The sequence below is a fragment of the Octopus sinensis genome, linkage group LG19 (assembly GCF_006345805.1).
Source record: "Octopus sinensis linkage group LG19, ASM634580v1, whole genome shotgun sequence".
Lineage (NCBI taxonomy): Eukaryota > Metazoa > Mollusca > Cephalopoda > Octopoda > Octopodidae > Octopus > Octopus sinensis.
The window spans coordinates 10,589,685-10,609,798 of record NC_043015.1 but is presented as its reverse complement, the minus strand read 5'-3'; positions in this window follow the sequence as shown (position 1 = coordinate 10,609,798).

Below are 20,114 nucleotides of genomic sequence, written 5' to 3'. Positions count from 1 at the left end.
ATTCGTAGACGATTTCATTAAAAAAATCCATTTTTCTGAATGTTACGATCATCCAATGTCGGGGTCAGGGGTAGATATCTGTAGTTACGCCCTGGAATCACACATGAAGAGATTTCAGTATAAACGTTCGGGAAATATGGTCAGAGAGAAACAAAAATATTCCGCGAACCATCTCAGCTGCAAAAGCCTTTGTATCAATGATGGAAGTTTTTTCTCACCTTTTTGCTGAATTCAGAAACTGACTGTTGGGAATAAAATGACCTGTTTGTTTATATACGTGTGTTTGTATGTGTGCATGCATAAATCTCTATAAATATATATGTATCTAGCTGTCTCCTTCTCTATCCTTTCCCTTTCTCTCTCTATCTTTCTCATTCTTTGTCTTCTTTCACTGACTCTACACCTTACTTCCACTCCATTTCAACCCATTTCACACCATTTGATACTTTCATCCTTCACTGTCACCAAAGATAAAAGAGTCAAAATTCTTAGGCACACCTGCACACATAAATCTGTCTCAAGTTTATTTGTCCATAGGGAACTAAAATGGCATTGCTTTCAGTACTGACCAATTCTATACTACATAATTGCAGGCTCGCCCATCCGCTCAAACACCACACACACACATACGCGTTTGTAAATTACCTTCATGTTTTCACATACCACTAAATCGGAGGAAATAATTATTCCCTCTTTAGTGACATCAGATATTAGGATTTAGATGAAAACAACCTGTTGTCTCTAATGTGCCCAACATTTGATAATATTGTCCACAGAATGGATGAAAATAATTTTTTTAAGAACTCACGCTCGAATTGGTCCCTTCGTCTATTGGTATACTAAAAACATTGTGTACAAGAGGTATAAAAATTCACCATAACCCTACGCATGCCTCACCAAAATATTACCATGTCCCACAAAAATATTACCTTGCCCCACTGGTGGGGCATGCGCCGCGCTTTAGGAATCAAGGATTTATATGAATCAGAATGTTTTTTCCTTTATTTAGAAGGAGAAAATGTTTTTTTTTTAAACGGGAAGTGATAGAAAGATGATCAAAGTGGGGAATGGACAGAAAGAAAGAGAGAGGTTTCAGAACAATCATGAAAGGGGAGAAAATATAGGGAGAAAAATAATAGAATGGCAAAAGTGTAGGTAGGTAGATAGACAATCACATAGATAGCTAGATAGATAGACATATACAGAAAGAGAGAGACAGAGAAAAAGCTGTCTCTTTTCAATTTGATGTGATCAATTTACTGAAATGTTATTGCATAGCATTTTCCTTTTTTCTTTCTCTCCTTTCTTTCTTTTTTCCTTGCATACCTATCAACATATATGTTTTTCGTTCTTGTCCCATTTTGTATATATATATATATATATATATATATATAATCATTTATAAAGATGAGTATCACGTTAATATCATTGGCGCCAAATTCAGAAACAAGAGTAATAGTGTGATATAAATGTTTTCTCTTCATCCATCATCATTACTATTTGAAAGAAAAAAAGAAAAAAATATAGTTCCTCTGTTTCTCTTTCAAACATTAAATTTTGGAGAGAAGTTTTTGATGAAGTGTAGCTTCATTGTTCTTCGGAAGTTTGGGACATCTCCTGCAAATTGGTAAAAAGGAAAGATTTGGACCTTTCCTTCACCCTATATTTCTACATACATGCTCAGTAGAATCTTGCGCTATCCCTCTAGTCGGATGTGTTGTCTATGGAATCTTGTACATTGGCAGAAAGAATTGTTTGTTTCGCCAATGTAATTTTCTTTGCTATTGGGGCAAGTAATGTAGTATATGAGATTCTGCGTCTTATATTTCATATCTGAATTTAATTTGAACGAAACTCCGTTTTTGAAATTCTTGAGAGAATCACTTTCTAAGCATTTAAAGTTGCTGTTGTCGTTCCATGTTTCATATCTGCTATCTCCATATTCTTTTACGGAAAATTCTGATTCATTCCCTGATGTGAATTCATAGGTGAATTGACAGGTGTTTTTTGCGAGATTTTTGGGTTGGAGTCTACTTTTTCAGAAAAGGGCTTACATACATACGGGCATACATACATACAACACGCGTGCACACACAAACGCATACACACAAACTCACACACACGTATATACATATATGAAACAAATGAAGAGCCAGGGTGTTGAAATATATTTTCTGTGGTCAAATCTCACTATGATCAAACTGAGCTTTCATCGTACTGAGGTCTATAAGATTATGAACTGGCCAGGCACCCGAGTAGATTTGATTAGCTATGTGCTTCACATTTATTAATCAGCAATAATGTATGGTTTGCAGGTTTGCTAGCGTGGTATTCAGATTCGGAGTGAATATTTCCAAATTGAAATCTTCCTTTTTTAAATTCTAATATCATAATTTCCCCACTGTTACCAATTAACGTTTTGTGTTTCACTTACAAATACTTGTTAAACATGAGGTATTACATTAACACATTTTGAAAGAGCGCAGTTTATTGCGTTGTCTTGTAGCATGTTTGTTGCAGGTAAGCTGTCTAAGTATACGCGTTATTTGCAGAATAGGAAAGCAAAACAATATCATAAAATGATCTTTTGTAGAGCATTTAATGAGACGTGGTACACATTTTAAATCATTTCACAATGCTCTCCATCACCACAATAATACTGAATGTAGCACCAGAAATATCGCAAAATTCTCTGGAATGCGGAAACATAAATCATCCTCAGTAGATGCAGTAAGTTAATCAAAAATTTATTTAGCAGTAAAAGAGAGTACAGAACATTTAAGATTTTATGCAAGAATGAAATAGAGTGAAAAAAATGTTAATATACATACGTAAAATAATATCTGCTGTCTTATATTTATTTTCATATCTTGCATATAATTTTAAGCTAAACTCCTATAATCCATTAAAAACCAACAAATATTTCGCTAGCAGCTGACAAGATATATGGAGTCAAAATACATCAGGGGTTGAGTTAAAAAAAACTTCAATATTTTAAAAATGCTTATGTAATGCATTCATATACACTTGTATATTGACACATATGCATATTTAAACACCACTCTCACACATAGGCAGATCAAAAATATATACACCACACCACGCATACACACAAACACACATACAAAGACACACACATATAAATATATATATAGGCATGCACACATTTATAGATATAGGTATATATACGGGTAATGTATATCATGAATAAAATATTTTTTCACATATACCTCTTATAAATTTATGTTTGTTCCGATGACATCATGAGGTATTATGTATAGTTTTTCATATGATAAACGGTAATAGTTTTCTTTTCATCTACCAATACGAGCCTTGCTCTATATGAAACCATAAAATTTATCACTTCTCTGAGCCTGATTTAGTTAAAATCCATGACAAAATATCCTCATTAAAACAAGTAAACATCCGTAAAAAACAGCACAAGAAACAACGATAGCAGACCAATAAACTATATTCAAAAATAATTTCATTAATAATAACGTTAATAATAATGCTATGAAGGAAATGAATATGCTTTGAAATTTATTTCCAATTACATGGCAATGATATAGAGAAAGAGAATATATTGCACCAGGGATGCAATACATAGATATATACATACTTACATACATGCATACACCTAGATGTAGCGGCATTCAAGATTTCACATGCTACGCATGTAACGATGTGTGCATATATATATATATATATATATATATATATATATATATATATAGCCATTGTGAAGTGGGGAAAAATATTTACATCGACTCATTAGATTCTCCACAAGGTTCGGTTTTATCATGTAATGTGCATACAGGGTCGTATATTTACGAGCTAACACATACACGTAAGCGGAGAATGACACGTACACGCATATATGTATATATATATATATATATATATATATATATATATATATAAATATACACTTACACGCACACACATATACACATATATCAATATGTGCATATTTACGCTCACTTGTGAATCTGTGCCCCTGCATGCAAACTCTTTCTATGCAAATTTAACACATTTTGAATATTTTTTACACCGATAAATATAATTCATGTTATATTACAGCGCAGTGTTTTATTTTCTATCTATCATTTAAATATTTTCGTTATTATAACATTGAATTTATTTCCAGATTACCGAATAAAAAAAATCTCAAAAATATATTTATAAATAAATAGAAGAAAGCATCGTAATAACCCTACAAAGATATACATTTTAAGAAATATATTATCTACGTCGAAATGATTTTTAACAATAAGGATTATTAGAAATATACGATGACGATAAGATATATCGGAATAATAAACTGTTTCAAATAGCATTTCGTAGATTTCAGAGATAAAAATTTCCATACACATTTGCACAGGATCATATACACAATGAGAGGTACGCGCAAACGCACACAAAAAATTCACAGACACACAATACACACATAAACACATGTTTACACACACAGACACATACACACACACATATGTATATACATTTCTCTCACTCTCTCTCTCTCTCTCTCTCTCTCTCTCTCCTCTCTCTCTCTCTCTCTCTCTCTCTCTCTATATATATATATATATATATATATATAATATATATATATATATATATATATATATATGTATATATATGCAAGTATGTATAACACAGATGTTACTTTGATAAAAATCAGATATTTGCGGAAATAATGTTAAATATAAAGAATTTGAATCAAGCTGATATATGCTTAATAAAACTGATCTTAAGTAATATGTGTTATAAACAAGGGAAAAATATGTAAATATAGTTATCTTTATCTGTTACGTTTAACTTTTTGGAACACAATTTAATTTTGATTCAATGACATAAATATAAATAACATACAAAATTACAACAAAAACTAACACAAGCCATATTTAAATAAATCAAAGACAAGTTTCTATATCTTGCTAAGTGCTTCGTGTTGATATTTGTAGTAGTAGTAGTAGTAGTAGTAGTAGTAGTAGTAGTAGTAGTAGTAGTAGTTGTTGTGGTATTATTGATGATGTTGCTTGTGGCCCTATTGCAAATACATTTCTAAAGATTTTATATCATCTATTATTTTGCATATTGCATTTATTAGACATAATCAAATCTTGCGTATGAGAAATATCGACTTTTGTGAGTTGTTGTTGTAAAAACAGCGTATTGCTATTATCTACTTTATTTCTAAAGTATTTTTTTGCAAGTTTTCCTTACATGTAAATTCTTAGCATTCAGAAGCCCAAAATATCGAATCACGTCTCATTGCTTCACTTGGAAATCTCCTCTTCTAATTGAATTTTATATCTAGCATCACATCTGTTAAAAATTTATAAATTGTCCGTCAATTACCTCTAGTTTTGTCAATTAATTTTCTTTATCGTAACTCTCCCTAGTACATCTTCTTATGTTCATAGTTAAAAGTAAATCTTAATGTATATTACCGATACACGCGAAAACGATGCTCCAAAATTATCAACTTATATCAATTGAGCGAAAAAAGTTCCACATCAGTGAACTACCCTGAACGTTTTGCAATGGATATCTTGCCGATAAGACGCATCTCTCAGTGTACAAATCTGAACATGCTTCACTAAATAATGTCAAACTTGGATGAATTCAACTCCAAAATAATCGAATATCTCGTTAGAAATGATTTCCAGAAATCCAATATTTTGAGTGCAGAAAAAAGAATCATTATATTCCTTTTTATTTATAACGGAAGAACACATTTTGACATAGCTGTAAGAATTACCAAACGCACATCTGTGGTGGTGGGATCAACCCAGAGTATTGTGAATTTGGTATTGATTACCGCCTCAGTCGTCCAAAGCCTTGCAAATGAAACTGAAAATTAACAGAAAATACAATAATCACTCGACTATTGCGGGTACCACGTTCCGAACCTCCGTGATAGGTGAAAATCAGCGAAGTAGAAACAGTACTGTACTGTATATATATATATATATATATATATATATATATATATATATATATTTATTTATTTATTCATTTTCATGATACGTATGTATTAATTTTATTGTAAATACAAAACAACAACACAGAGGAATAGACGTAAGCTTAAAATAATAAACTGCGATAGATGAACCACGATATGGTGTTGGATTATTGTAGACAGAAAATAAGCAGAACCCTATACGAAAATCCATTGAACACAATCAAACAAACATGCACACACAAACAGACAGACAGACAGACACACAGACGTGTGCGCGGAGTCAGTGCAGCATTAGGAATCCAACATTTCCGGCGCGATTACTTATTTGCTTTAGAGATGTTTAATCCAAGAACCGCACAATCTATGAGGGTTGATAAAGTCTACTGAAATTGCTGAAAATGATTCCTCACGCATACCTGTATACAAATGAAAGCAGCTAGTAAAATATAAAATAATTACAATAGAGATATCCAATGTTCATAGCAACTAGTAAAATATATTGCAATTACGAAAGAGATATGCAATTTTCAATGGATAAATGTCATATAAATGTTAGACAAATTATGTTTATTTTGTCCATGGCACATTATTTTAAATATTAAATGAATATCTGCTATGAAATCCTTTGTAAAATGCGACTGATTCTTATTTAAAGTCCTATTGTGTGCTTCCTAATACTGAAAATGTAAATGAATTATATTCATATTGATTTTTGTATCATAGATCTGACAGTGACATCAGAGACAAAACAACTTGAAATAGATTCTTTTTATCAGTAAATGAAACATAATTGAATGGATTCTTCATATCAGTTGACGAATCCTTGCCAAGTAGATGTCATCGCTCTGTTTCAGCTCCCAAGGTCGATATGATCTAAACGTTACCAACGAAGAAAACATTCTATAGCTCTCAAGTATTTCCGTAACGCTTACTTTACATAGATCGACATATTGACAATGATCCTGTGACGGCTATATCGTTTCTAATAAAGATTAGGCAGTCAAGCCTAGGAGGGTGTATATTTATTGATACTGCTAGAAGTAGGCGACACATTCACTGTGTTGCATTCCCTATATGATGAAAGACAGAAACACACACACACCACAAACTCAAGCAAACAAACAACCAAAACAAAGCAACTGTTAAACCCTCCTTCTTTCCTGAGCGTCCAGTAATACTATATTTGTTCCACGTCCTCGCGTTGTTGTGTTTTTTGTACTTTCTTCTCGAAAAATAAGGAAAGTAAGACATAATAGGGACAGATAGCAGATATATGTTTAAAATGCTGACATCCAGTCGAGGCAAGAGTGAAATGCACCATATTTTATCTAAGAAACAAAAATACGTTTTTCTTACTGTATACTGGTAGGTAACTGAAACTAATTTCGTAAAATGTATTTTACTCTGGAAGGTTTTTTATCATCTTATTTATTAAAGAGAAGCTGGTCACCGTCAGTCTGTCTGTCGCAATAAGTATTAGAGTGTTGGAAACAAGGGGAGAAATGAAAATATATATCCCAATGCATCTTTAGTAGTGGACAAGAAAAATTGTTGAGGGAGAAATACAGTGAAGAAGAAAGAAAGTGAGACATAGGAAAAGAGAAACAGAAAGAGAGGGGGAGAGAGAGTTTGTGTGTGTGTGTGTGTGTGTGTGTGTGTATTGTCACATATTAACTAACGATTTTTGATTTAAAAAATGCGCGGATCTTAAGTGCAAGACTCTCAACACAACATTGGCTTTAAAAAACGGCTATAGAATATATATATATATATATATATATATATATATATATAGAGAGAGAGAGAGAGAGAGAGAGAGAGAGTTGTTTTGTTTTGGTCGGTTGGTTGCTTGAGTGTGTGGTGTGTGTTTCTGTGTCTTTCATCATATAGGGAATGCAACACAGACTTTTACAACATACTTTCCCCTTGAACAATTTTAAATGTATGTGCAGGTTAAAAAAAGATTGTCTGGCTATAATTTTTACCGCACTTTTAGACCAGTTACTGTCCAGTTATTTCAGGTACGATAAAGGTACTGCAGTTGATGAGGGGCGTTTTCTTCTTTCTGCAAATAACATGGGAAAACAAATGTTTTCCCATGTTAGTCGTTTAGTGCTCATATATTTTAGCGGACTAAATGCCAAGTGAGAGTCCAAGAGATTAAATTTAAATTTCTTTCTCCATTCCATAACAGGATTTAAATCGTCGTCGTTATATCAGAAGAATTTTGGAAATTTTTCTTTTGCCAAACATTTGAAGACTAACGGGATGTGTAGCATTCTCAAATTCATTCAGCTATCATTCAAGTTTCTGTTATGTTAACACTTCTTTGACATGCGGGCATGATACAATGCCGTCTTTATTCTGCGCATCACTAGTCCGACCGAGCTTATAAAGTATTTGAATCAAGCGTACATTTATCCATTTCCTCAAACACTGTAACAGAGTCTTTCATTATTTCATAGTTTGGTTTTCTAAGATTAACGGAACAATTGAAGCTTTCAAAATAATTTCTTCCTCAAAGCATGTGAGAAATAATTTGGCCAATTCTCCTGGATGCGATATTGCTTATATCTGTTGTGACCCATACTCAAAATCACAATATCTCTTGGTGCAAATTATCCGCACTGACAGCAAAATTCCACTAATATTTAGGTTTTGATATATATTTCTGTGTTTTACATATATTTTTCTTAAAAAATGATTAAAAATGATTTCCCTATGATGCTTTCCGCTTTCACGCAAGTGTTGTACGAGCCGTAGGAAATGTTATTAATGTTATGGAGGAAGACAGTTTCAAACGTGATTTTTCACTTACCAATGCAAAATCACTCAATTACATTCCAATGACGAAGACAGCCATGACATAACACAATATTAAAGCTCATTATGGTTGTTGCAAGAACAGAAACTTCACTATCGAATTGTATTAAGTACAACTGTAACCACGAACATTTCTAGAAGAATTTAAAACACGAACTAAGTTCGTACAAAATCGTCCAAATGTTTTTGAAGCTACAAAAGTTAATTGAAATGTTGGGTAGTTATATATCATTTTACATATAAAATTGTTATTTTTGCAATATGCCTGTTATTATTTTCCACTTTTTTGTTCCAAATCCTCTGAAGTACTTGCCCAGGATTATACTTACTGGATGACAGATCGAATGGACACGGTGGATGACTAATTGAAATGTAGATAACAGATTATCCTCTTTATACAAACAGTTATTTTTTTAAGTGAATCTGACTGTATTGACAAGGCAGGGAAAAAAATCTTTTATGGGATCTTACGTATTTTCTAAATCATTAAAATGCAAAATACTATGGGACTTGAAGCATTTAACCGTGCTGCGAATAGTATTGTACGTGTCGTTCAAGGGTTAGGAACTCATCACTGTTTTTAATCGTCCAGTTTACAATTAAAATAAATTTCAAGTACTTCTCTTCTCATACTGAGAAGTAGAATTACTGGTATGCTAAACTTAGATCACAATATACGTAGGTTCAGTTTACATATCCAGACATTAGTGAAATATCATCCACTCTTCCCATTCATATTTTTAAATGGCTAGATTCTTTCCAAATATCACACGGTCGATATTGCGTAAAAATGTTTCTATCCTACAATTTTTATCGCCGATTGTTCTTTTTCTTTTACTTGCTTTTCCGAATACATATATTTAAAAAGTTTGAACACAACCTCAATTCACATTAAAATTCTCAAAAGTAGATTTATGTCAACTATAGACTGAAAAATTTTCAAGATATTCTTATATTTTATGATTCGATCAATGTAGCACAATCCGAATTCTAGTATTATGCGTTGCAACAAATTAGCATTGATACAAGGAAAAACTTATTATTAACAGAATAAAGAAGCGCAAGTATACTGTGAATAAAGAAAGCGTAGATTTAATCGCCTGATATGAATGTGTAAAAATATATTACCCACACTTTCTTGCCAAAAAGGTCAGTTAATAGCTTCAAGTAGATATAAATCATTCTTGAAAATAATAGCTGTCCTCAGTCAAGTTCAAATTGTCTTCCACTAAATTGATGATGTTGAAGACAATTCTTCTAAGAGCGGACAGTCGATGCGAAGAACAAACACACACACACACACATATGTATATGCACATATGTATGTATTTGTGCCTGTGTGTGTAATTGCATGTATACGAAAACATGCCCAGACATCTACTGTACACATACAGAGTAAATTACACACAAACGCATACATATATACACACACACACACACACACATATATATATATATATATATATATATTTACTTGACGGTTATATATATACAATAGTTATAACAATTATTTACGAATCTTGTATCATGTCCATCTTTAGATTTGGATATATGAAGGCACTAAATTTGAATATATTAAGATATTCATTATGCTACCTGGTAAAACGTCATACCCTACATACACTACCGTCAGAAATTAATTAGCACCTTTGATTTGCTCTTCACTCAAGGTATGTGCTGTCACCTAGTGGCCATATCTCGAACTATTGCTTTGTTGTGAGTTCACTGTTGCGCAGAACGATGACGTAACTTTGTTTGCAGAGCAGTTTGAGAGTCTACAGCTTTATGATGTTGACATAGCAGTGCAACAACAACTTGGAGTGCGGATGCAGACAAATCTTCCTTTGTTTAATAGATATAGGTAGCGCCTCGCAAGGACCGAAATCACAGCATACTAAGTTTTCTCATCGTGTAAGACGTTTTGAACAGCTCATAGGTTAATTGATTTAACCTATTTAATGTAGAAATTTGAGAAGTGCTAATTAATTTCTGACGCAAGTGTACATGCACGCATAGATATATCAATCAATCCATCCATCCATCTGTGTGTGTACGTGTGCATGTACATGCATATATATAATATATATATATAATATATATATATATATATATATATATATATATATATATATATATATACATACATCAATCCCTCGATGAACAGGTGAAAATCCGCGAAGTAGAAACAGTGCTGTGTAGGTTTTTTAATCCTTTTTATAATTTGCATATATTTATTTCATGATAAATGCAAAGCAATACCACACACTAGCCTCTCGAGTTTCGTTTCCCATACAGTATGTGCGATTATTTGTTTACTCATCTGTGGTACACTATTTCTTTTAATATATTATAATCCATGTATTATACAATTTAGTGCTTTACTGTACTTCTTATTTATTAATTTTATTAATTTTTAGGCATGAAAGTGCTTTTTTACCACAAAAATACTTACAATCTAAAAGAATATTATTAAATTTGCGATATACTGAGGAGTCCGCGATATAAATCCGCGATGTACCGAGTGAGCGATCGGTGAACTGCGATATGGCGAGGGATTATTGTATGTATATATACATTTATATTATATATATATATATATATATATATTATATATATATATATATATATATATATATATATATATATATATGTGTGCATCGCTTCGGTGACGAAGGGTAGGAAGGCTGTTGTCCACGTCTTCTACATGCAGGTTTGTGGCTTATAAGCCCGATGTAGCATCGACATATCCGATAACAGTGATGAGAGGGGTACGGTTTTTCAGGATTTCATGTTGCAGCAGCAACATCTTTTCGCCTCTGACGTTTGTCTTCGGAGAGGCAATGCAAGATATCTCAAAGGGTAAAACAACACTGCTGATGGTATGACGCCAAGCGACGCTGTTAGCTGTTAGAGTGGTCCGTTCATAATAATCAGTGTCACAAATGCTAAGGGACTGCTTCAGGGAGTTCTTGTAACGCTTCCCTGGTACTCCACAAGTGGCCAGTGGTGGCAAGTGGTGAGTGATGAACTCACGTACACGATGATTCCCCGGTAGTCAGTGGTGATCTCACCGTACATGATAATGTTCTGTAGGCAGTGGTCTTTCATCCTTTTAACGTGCCCTAACAAACGCAGTCTTGTCTCAAAGAAAACGGCTTCCAGACTGGCGACCCTTGGTCGCTCGAGGACTTCAGTTTTTGTGATGTAGTTGCTCCTGTAAATGTTGCTGAAGGTACGGATGTAGCGTTGGTGAAAACGTTCATGAAGCCTGAAACCTTAGCAGTAGGGAACCCAGGACTCTGTGCCATATAGGAGCGTCGTGATAACGACGGCCTTGTAGACACTGAAGTTTGTGCTGATCTTAAGCTGCTTGTTGTGACACACACGCTTGTACAGTCTGCCAAATGCTTTGTTTGACTTTCCAAGTTTGTTGACAATTTCTCTGCTGATACACGAATCTGATTAAATGGTCCATCCAAGATATGTGAACTGCTGTACCGTCTTCATTTCTGTTTCGGCAATTGTAATGTGGAGTGGGCTGTCCTCTTTCTGAGGAGATGGTTGGCGTAGAGCTGGGTGGTCTCTGCAAAACAGCATGTGATGCGCTACAAGGCTGCTTCAGTGTGTGCGACAAGTGCAGTATCATCTGCAAAGAGAAAGTATTGTATTAGTTGCTCTTGATTCTTCTTGTGGGGTTGTAGGCATCAGATGTTGAAAAGACTGCCATCCTGTAGACGTCATCGTCAGCGTTAAGGTCTGTAGTGGCTTGAACATCATGCTGAAGAGGGTAAAGAGAGTTAGTACCAGGACACAGCCTTGCATCATGCCATTTTGATGAGAAATGCTCTGATATGTTGCTATTTAGGCAGACTTCTCGGATCGTTAGGAATGTATGGCGGGTGAGGGGAACAGCTAAATCGGTTTCGAATCTCTCACAGACCTTTCCTGTCCACAGTGTCGCACGCTTTCGGCAGATCCACAAATATTACATTTGTGGTATATGCGGGGTCATCATAGTCAGCAGATGTTGGTTGGATGATCTCCATACTGGGCTAAAACTTCAAAATAGTGACGCAAATCGCAAGTCTTAAGTCGAACGCGTCGTGTTACGACCTGCACCTAAACCAACAGGAGAGGACGATTGCAGACGACTGAAGGTGTCTGTCGCAGTGTAAGCAGGCTGCTCTGAGTAGATGGAGATCATTAGCCAATTAGACATATATATATATATATATATATATATATATATATATATATATATATATATATATATATATATATAGAGAGAGAGAGAGAGAGAGAGAGAGAGAGAAAGAGAGAGAGAGAGAGATAATAGATCGATAGATAGATACATACATAGATCGATAGATAAATACACTGATGTTTATATATAAATACATGTGCATAGACATATGTGTGTATGTCTGTGTGTAGAGAAATTGACCGATGATGCAAGAGAGATTGAAAAATGCCTATGAGAAATTTACTAATTAAGATAAATACGCATGTTTTGATCAGAATGTCTCTTGCAGACGTGTTCTTCTGTGAAAGAAGCATAATTCGTGAAGCTGTAAAGTAATTTCACGGTCTTCGTAATTAATATGGAGAAATATAGGCAGCCAGACGTAATGTAAGTTTTAGTTAAACAGACTGTATAGAAATTATACAGATTACAGTTTCTGGAATCTGTATAATTAATTATTGACTATCAGCAACACATATATTTGGTTCTCTCTACAAAATATACAGTCTCGGTCGAGTGTTCAAACAGTTTGTCAGGCAGTTATGCCTTCCGTAGTTTGATCTCATTGAATGGGTTCGTGAGGAATGTTTCTTACTGTTTTGCCCCACTCGCTCATAATTCCGAAAAGGAAATTGGCTGGATGGAAACTGTAACGAATCCATCTGGATGTGCCTTAACTTTTCGTTTGCTACTAATAAATCTGTTTTCTTTTGACAGTAGAAGCACTGTACGTCTATTCGAAACTGAATCAGCAGTTTTGTGGCTTTCTACTCTATAATTACTTGAAGAATGTTGTAAAATATTACACACAAATACACACACACCTACACACAGACACACATAGGAGTGGCTGTGTGGTAAGTAGCTTGCTAACCAACCACATGGCTCCGGGTTCAGTCCCACTGCGTGGCATCTTGGGCAAGTGTCTTCTGCTATAGCCCCGGGCCGACCAATGCCTTGTTAGCGGATTTGGTAGACGGAAACTGAAAGAAGCACGTCGTATATATGAATATATATGTGTATGTGTGTTTGTTTGTGTGTCTGTGTTTGTCCCCCTAGCATTGCTTGACAACCGATACTGGTGTGTTTATGTCCCCGTTACTTAGCGATTCGGCAAAAGACATCCAATAGAATAAGTACTGGACTTACAAAAAGAATAAGTCTCTGGGTCGAGTTGCTCGATTAAAGGCGGTGCTCCAGCATGGCCGCAGTCAAATGACTGACACAAGTAAAAGAGTAAAAGAGTAAAAGAGTATATATATTAGTGTGACAAAAACACCTATGTATGATATTATGTAGGAAAATTAAAGCATATATCTGAAATAGAAAATTCGTATCTTAAGACACTGAAACCTGTACTGCTGTTAGAGCAAATACGTGAAACATTCTTGAAATGAGAATCGTAATAATTTCATAATTATATTTCGGAGCAGAAACGACTTCAATTATTTATTCGTTCCCTTGAGGTGTTGCTTATCAAAAGACCTATTGTCAAAAGTTTTCCAGACATAAGCATATCATCGTACTCAGTGTCATGCATTAGATTTTCCAATATAATTTTCTTTACTTCAGACAGCATGATGCGATCTGAATAAGAGTTTACTGCTACTTCTACAAGGTTGAGTGAGCGTGTAGATGCATACTCGTTAGCTCTTTGGATTGTTATCAAAAGAAGGAATATTCTACTACGATGCTTTTGAATGTAAACTGATAGCAAGCTCTATAATATATTGACAGTCAGATCGTTTCTAATTCCCATACCACAAAAAAAAAGCATTTATATATAAGCACGCTCACACACAAGCTTTGATACATACACTGATGTACAAACAACTTCCATCGAATCTAATCAATAATAATAATAATAATAATAATAATAATAATAATAATAATAATAATAATAATAATAACAACAATAATAATAATAATAATAATAATAATAATAATAATAATAGCAATAATAGCACTCTCAGATATATGCGTAAAAGATTTCTTTCTCTTTTTGTGCCTTTCTAATGTCACCACTCATTGGTTTGGACTCTCTATTTCTTCCCGTCTCAGAGGATTAAATTTTCAAACATTAAATCCAAGTTTGGCATTTATTTCTATTTAACTTCATTCCTTGGTCGGATTTTATGTCGAAATAGTTAAAGTTGGGAGGAAAAAAGAAAAACAGAGAACCACGAAGAAGAAAGAATATATAAAAAAAAAGAGAAGACAATAGCAAAAGAAGAAAAAAATAATGACCAGTAGCCAAGAGAGAATGATAGAAGTAAGGTACATTCTCTCTGTTACGTTTTATGTGGAATATCCGAAATTAATCTCGAAAATACCTCAAGATGCGTGATATAAATATTTGGGCAAATGACAACCATAAAAACCTTTACACTACACTCTAAATCTATAAAACATATTCCCAATCTTTTATTCTTCTTCAGAATATTTTTCTTTTCATATATATTTGTTGTTTCTGTCGCTATTGTCAACTTCTCTATTATTATTATTATTATTATTATTATTATTATTATTATTATTATTATTATTATTATTATTGTCATTATTATTATTATTATTATTATTATTATTATTATTATTATTATTATTATTATTATTATTATTATTATTATTATTGTTATTATTATTATTATTGTTGTCATTATTGTTGTTGTTGTTGTTGTTATTATTATCATTATTAGTATACTTAGTGTTATCTATGTTAACATCGTCGCCGACGTCACCGACACCGCAACAACCATTATCATTATCATCATCATTATTATTTGAGCAGTTGAGTGTGTCTCTATCTAAATTGCATGGATTAATCTCGTGTAAACTTTATGAGCAATGTTGGATAGTTGCCTACACCAAGACACATGCTAGGACCCACATACAAGAAAAACATACGCGCTTATATACACAACCGTTTCCATGTATGTATGTGCTTATGTATATACATATACATACATAATTGCATACAAAATGTATATTTGTTACATACGTGTGTATCTGTGCGTGTCTAGGTATAGATGAATGTGCTTAAGATTATATATATATATATATATATATATATATATATAATATATATATATATATATATTATATATATATATATAGATAGATAGATAGATAGATATGTACGTATGTGTATATATATATATATATATATATAATATATATATATATATATATGTGTGTGTGTGTGTGTGTGTGTGTGTGTAAATATATATAGCTTAACATCTCTAATGAGATTCTATGAAAACTTGCTTAGCTGATAGCAAGCTGGCCGTGTTGTATGAATGTAATTGAATCGAAAATACTCTGCTTTCATGATGGAGTTCTTTTCTTATAATGGACCAGCGTATTTATCAGAACCAAATAGTACACATATATAAATGCACAGGGACACACACATCACACAGAAACACATGCACTTGTACCCGCAAACGCACACACACACACAAACACACGCAACCAAACACACACACCACTGGGCGGATATTCATACCCATGTATTGACATATTTCGTACTGGCAAAGAGCGACAATATGTATGTTAAATACCCAGTAGAGTATATATTATTTATTTAACTGGTATTTATATTAAATGTTGCGACTCTAATACAAATATTGCTCTTTATTTTCTACTTGTGACAATCATGAGCATGTGAACATGAGTATACATACTTACTTACATACATACATACATACATACATACATACATACATGCACACAGACAGACAGACAGACAGACAGACACACACACACACACACACACACACACACATATATATATATATGTATATGAGTCGGACATTAAATGTCCGATTGTTTGTTTACAAATATGTAATAATATGTTCTTTTTGCACCGTTTATTTAAGCGTCTTACGTCTGGTTATCAGTTTATTGTTTGGTAAAACACACGTTTCACCTTTGACACTTACAGTGTATCAGGGTCAAACGATGTCCCTTTTGGCAGTTACTGGCCTCGGTTGCTGCGTTCGTAAACAGTTTCTTTGAACAGAGACATTGTCGAATCAAACGTACAAACACACATCTACTCGTTGCATACACATGAAGATAGACATTCATACGCGTGTACATGTAGATGCGCGCACATATTCACATAACATATGCACAGGCCAGTATATAATGTAACGCTGTAACTCACTCAAAATACCACTACCATTGACATGCACGCAATTCCATCACTCTTAGTGTATAATGTGCGTGTGTATATATATATATATTACTAACAATATGTACAATAGCTTAATAGTATTCCTGTGAGTGAGTGTAATATTAAATGCATTCAAGATCGCGGTTCCGTTTATAGGAATAGTATGTGTCCAGACCGTTTGTTGCATTAAGTGATCCATCGCCAGGTGTTATACATTTCTTGGTAATGTCATAATGTTATTGGTGTCATCCTATATGCTGGAAAAATATCTTTGAGCCTAGCATTGCTATAGTATATATATATATATATATATATTTAGGGAGAATTTACAAAAAAACAAACAAAAGACGAATAGAGGTGGTGTAGAAAACAAACATATGTATTAGTTTAACGCTCGGGAATTAAAACATCTTTTACATTTCGAGCCTACTCTCGTCCACAGAAAGGAACACAGAAAGAAACTAGGAGAGAAAAAAATGTGTAGACTGTAGGGTCACACAGGAGAGCGAAGTAGTAGTGGAGATAACAAAAACGAAGGTGCGCGTGTGTATAAAGAGTACTTATATGCGTGTGAAAGAGGGCTGGTGGTCTTCAAATGTGCGTGTTTGTATGTATAGGTGTGAAAATGTGGGGATATATATATAACGGTAAAGGAAATGCCAGAGCATATGCAGTATTCGAATATATGATATATTTTGAATTTAGAAAGTATAATGGTACGAGAATATAGTGACTAGTGCTTATGTTCGATAGTATGCGGTGTGTTATTAGCAGTCAGCCAGTATATCTCATCTGAGGCAGTTGCCGATCTGGTGATGCCGAAATATCTTAATGTATCTTTTATTTTTTAACTGACTACTTGTGTTCAATAGTATCTGGAATAACTCTTTGGTATAAAGTGCGCAGAGACACCTGCCACTCCTGCTACGGTAAACCTATTGTACCAATGACTATTTTTATTTATACCTTACCTTACTCAATTTGTGATATATTATGGATGTGCACCACACGTGAGTCTTAGATCTTAAGACTATGGTCGGGGAAGAACCCATATGCATGACTTGCTGGCACGCATGCATGTATGTATGTTAGTGCGCGCATGTGTGTGTGTTAGTGCGTAAGGATGCTAGTTCACTACCAGAATGTGTATGAAGTTGGGCGTCGCCATCAGTGCCTTGCACTCACCTCCTATCAGTACTTTCTTAACTTTGATTTTCAAAAAAGACACATATTAGGGTGCGTATCTAACATCGCATTGCATTTTTGCGGATAATAAAGAAGTGATTAAGATCAATTGCATAATAATGCCGATAAGCTTGTGTAATAATGATAATCAATTTAAGGAAATACTTGCATGTTATTTGAAGTTTTAGAATACCAGGCACTTTCTCTGTGTGTTCTTTACACTAGCCGATCAAGGTTTGTGATCATTATCATCAAACATCTCCTGAATGCATTGCTATTACGTCCAGTTGTTTGATCTTCTTCGCTTCGGAAAGAGTATGGAAAAATTCCCATTAGGATGTGCAATTTAAAGTCATGCAACGTGCCCACACGTGGACTATTTGGGGATACGTCTTTTCCGATTATCCCTAAATAATAAATGATTGACACTTTGATGTTATCCTCTAAACTTAAACCGTCGTTTAGTCCTTCTAAACATCATTGTCAAGGGCCCTAGCACGGTACAAACAACAATGGGGTCAAATCATTGAAATGTACTTTTACTGATTTCAGTTATAATAAATTTATTCCATCATTCCATACATTCCCAGTAAGTTTTCCATAGTCTTTGAAATTCCACACATATCTCGGCATTCTTAATCCATGTGTGTGGGATGAAATCAAACGCCGTCCAGTAAGCAAAATTTGTCTTCTATTTTGACAGATACTTAGTACTGTCTCATAAATTAGCAATGAATCTCTAGTGCACCTACAGTTTTGTTTAACACTCTTCTGCTCTTCTGAAAAATATATTATTCTCACCCAGGCATTTAAATTTCTTATCGGCAAACAATTGTTTTTTGTCATTAACTTCCACATGATATTGTTCAGCAGTTCTCGACAGCTTTCACCTTCATGCATAAGAATATTTTGCTTTTGTTCAGCAACTATCAGAACGTTAAACTGTTTTGCAATCCTTACGTGGCCCACATTAATATCGTTATCCACTAGCCCTCCAATCAGACTCGGCTAGGTGAATTTCAGTCGCTCTTACGTTCAACCCTTTCTCAAACATTCCTTTCTGTCATTATAATTTCTGACTGTTTCACACCTAAAAAGCTTTCTTCAGACCTGTTAATCATTCAGCCGTTTTATTCTGTTCTCGATTACTCTAAATATTACCCCAAAACATTACACTCCTCTTCTTTTGGGAGTAGTACTTCTCTTGCAAATCCTCCATTATTTTCCAGGTAGAACTTATTTTGGTAAATCTTGCAGGGCTTGTTTTGTTGGAATTGTTTAATTCGTTGCTGATATCTTGATGTCTTTTCCTTCTTTGTGATATCGTATTGTTTTAGTTCTTTAAATACTATTAAGAGCCCTTTGTGCCTGGGCATTGCTAACCTGTGAAATTATGTAGGACCGCTGCTGTCGCACGTGGGACGGAATCATCACTTTGCCAAGTCCATAATGAAGGTTGCCCCACCGATTTCATTTAATCGAGCAGGTAAGGCAGATTTCTTTTGCTTTGTGGTGGTGGCGAAAGATATTGTCTCGTGATCAACGCTAAATGGTACGGGAATAGATAATTTCCTCCCTGATAAAGCACAGTTTTTCCAAGTTACAGTTGAAAAAGTAAGTAAGTGAGGGAGGAGAGAAGGTGTTGTCTTCAAATAATCTTATTGAAAGATGGGTGAAAGTTGCAAAAATTCCAAAAGTGGAAGTATATACTTGTGAGT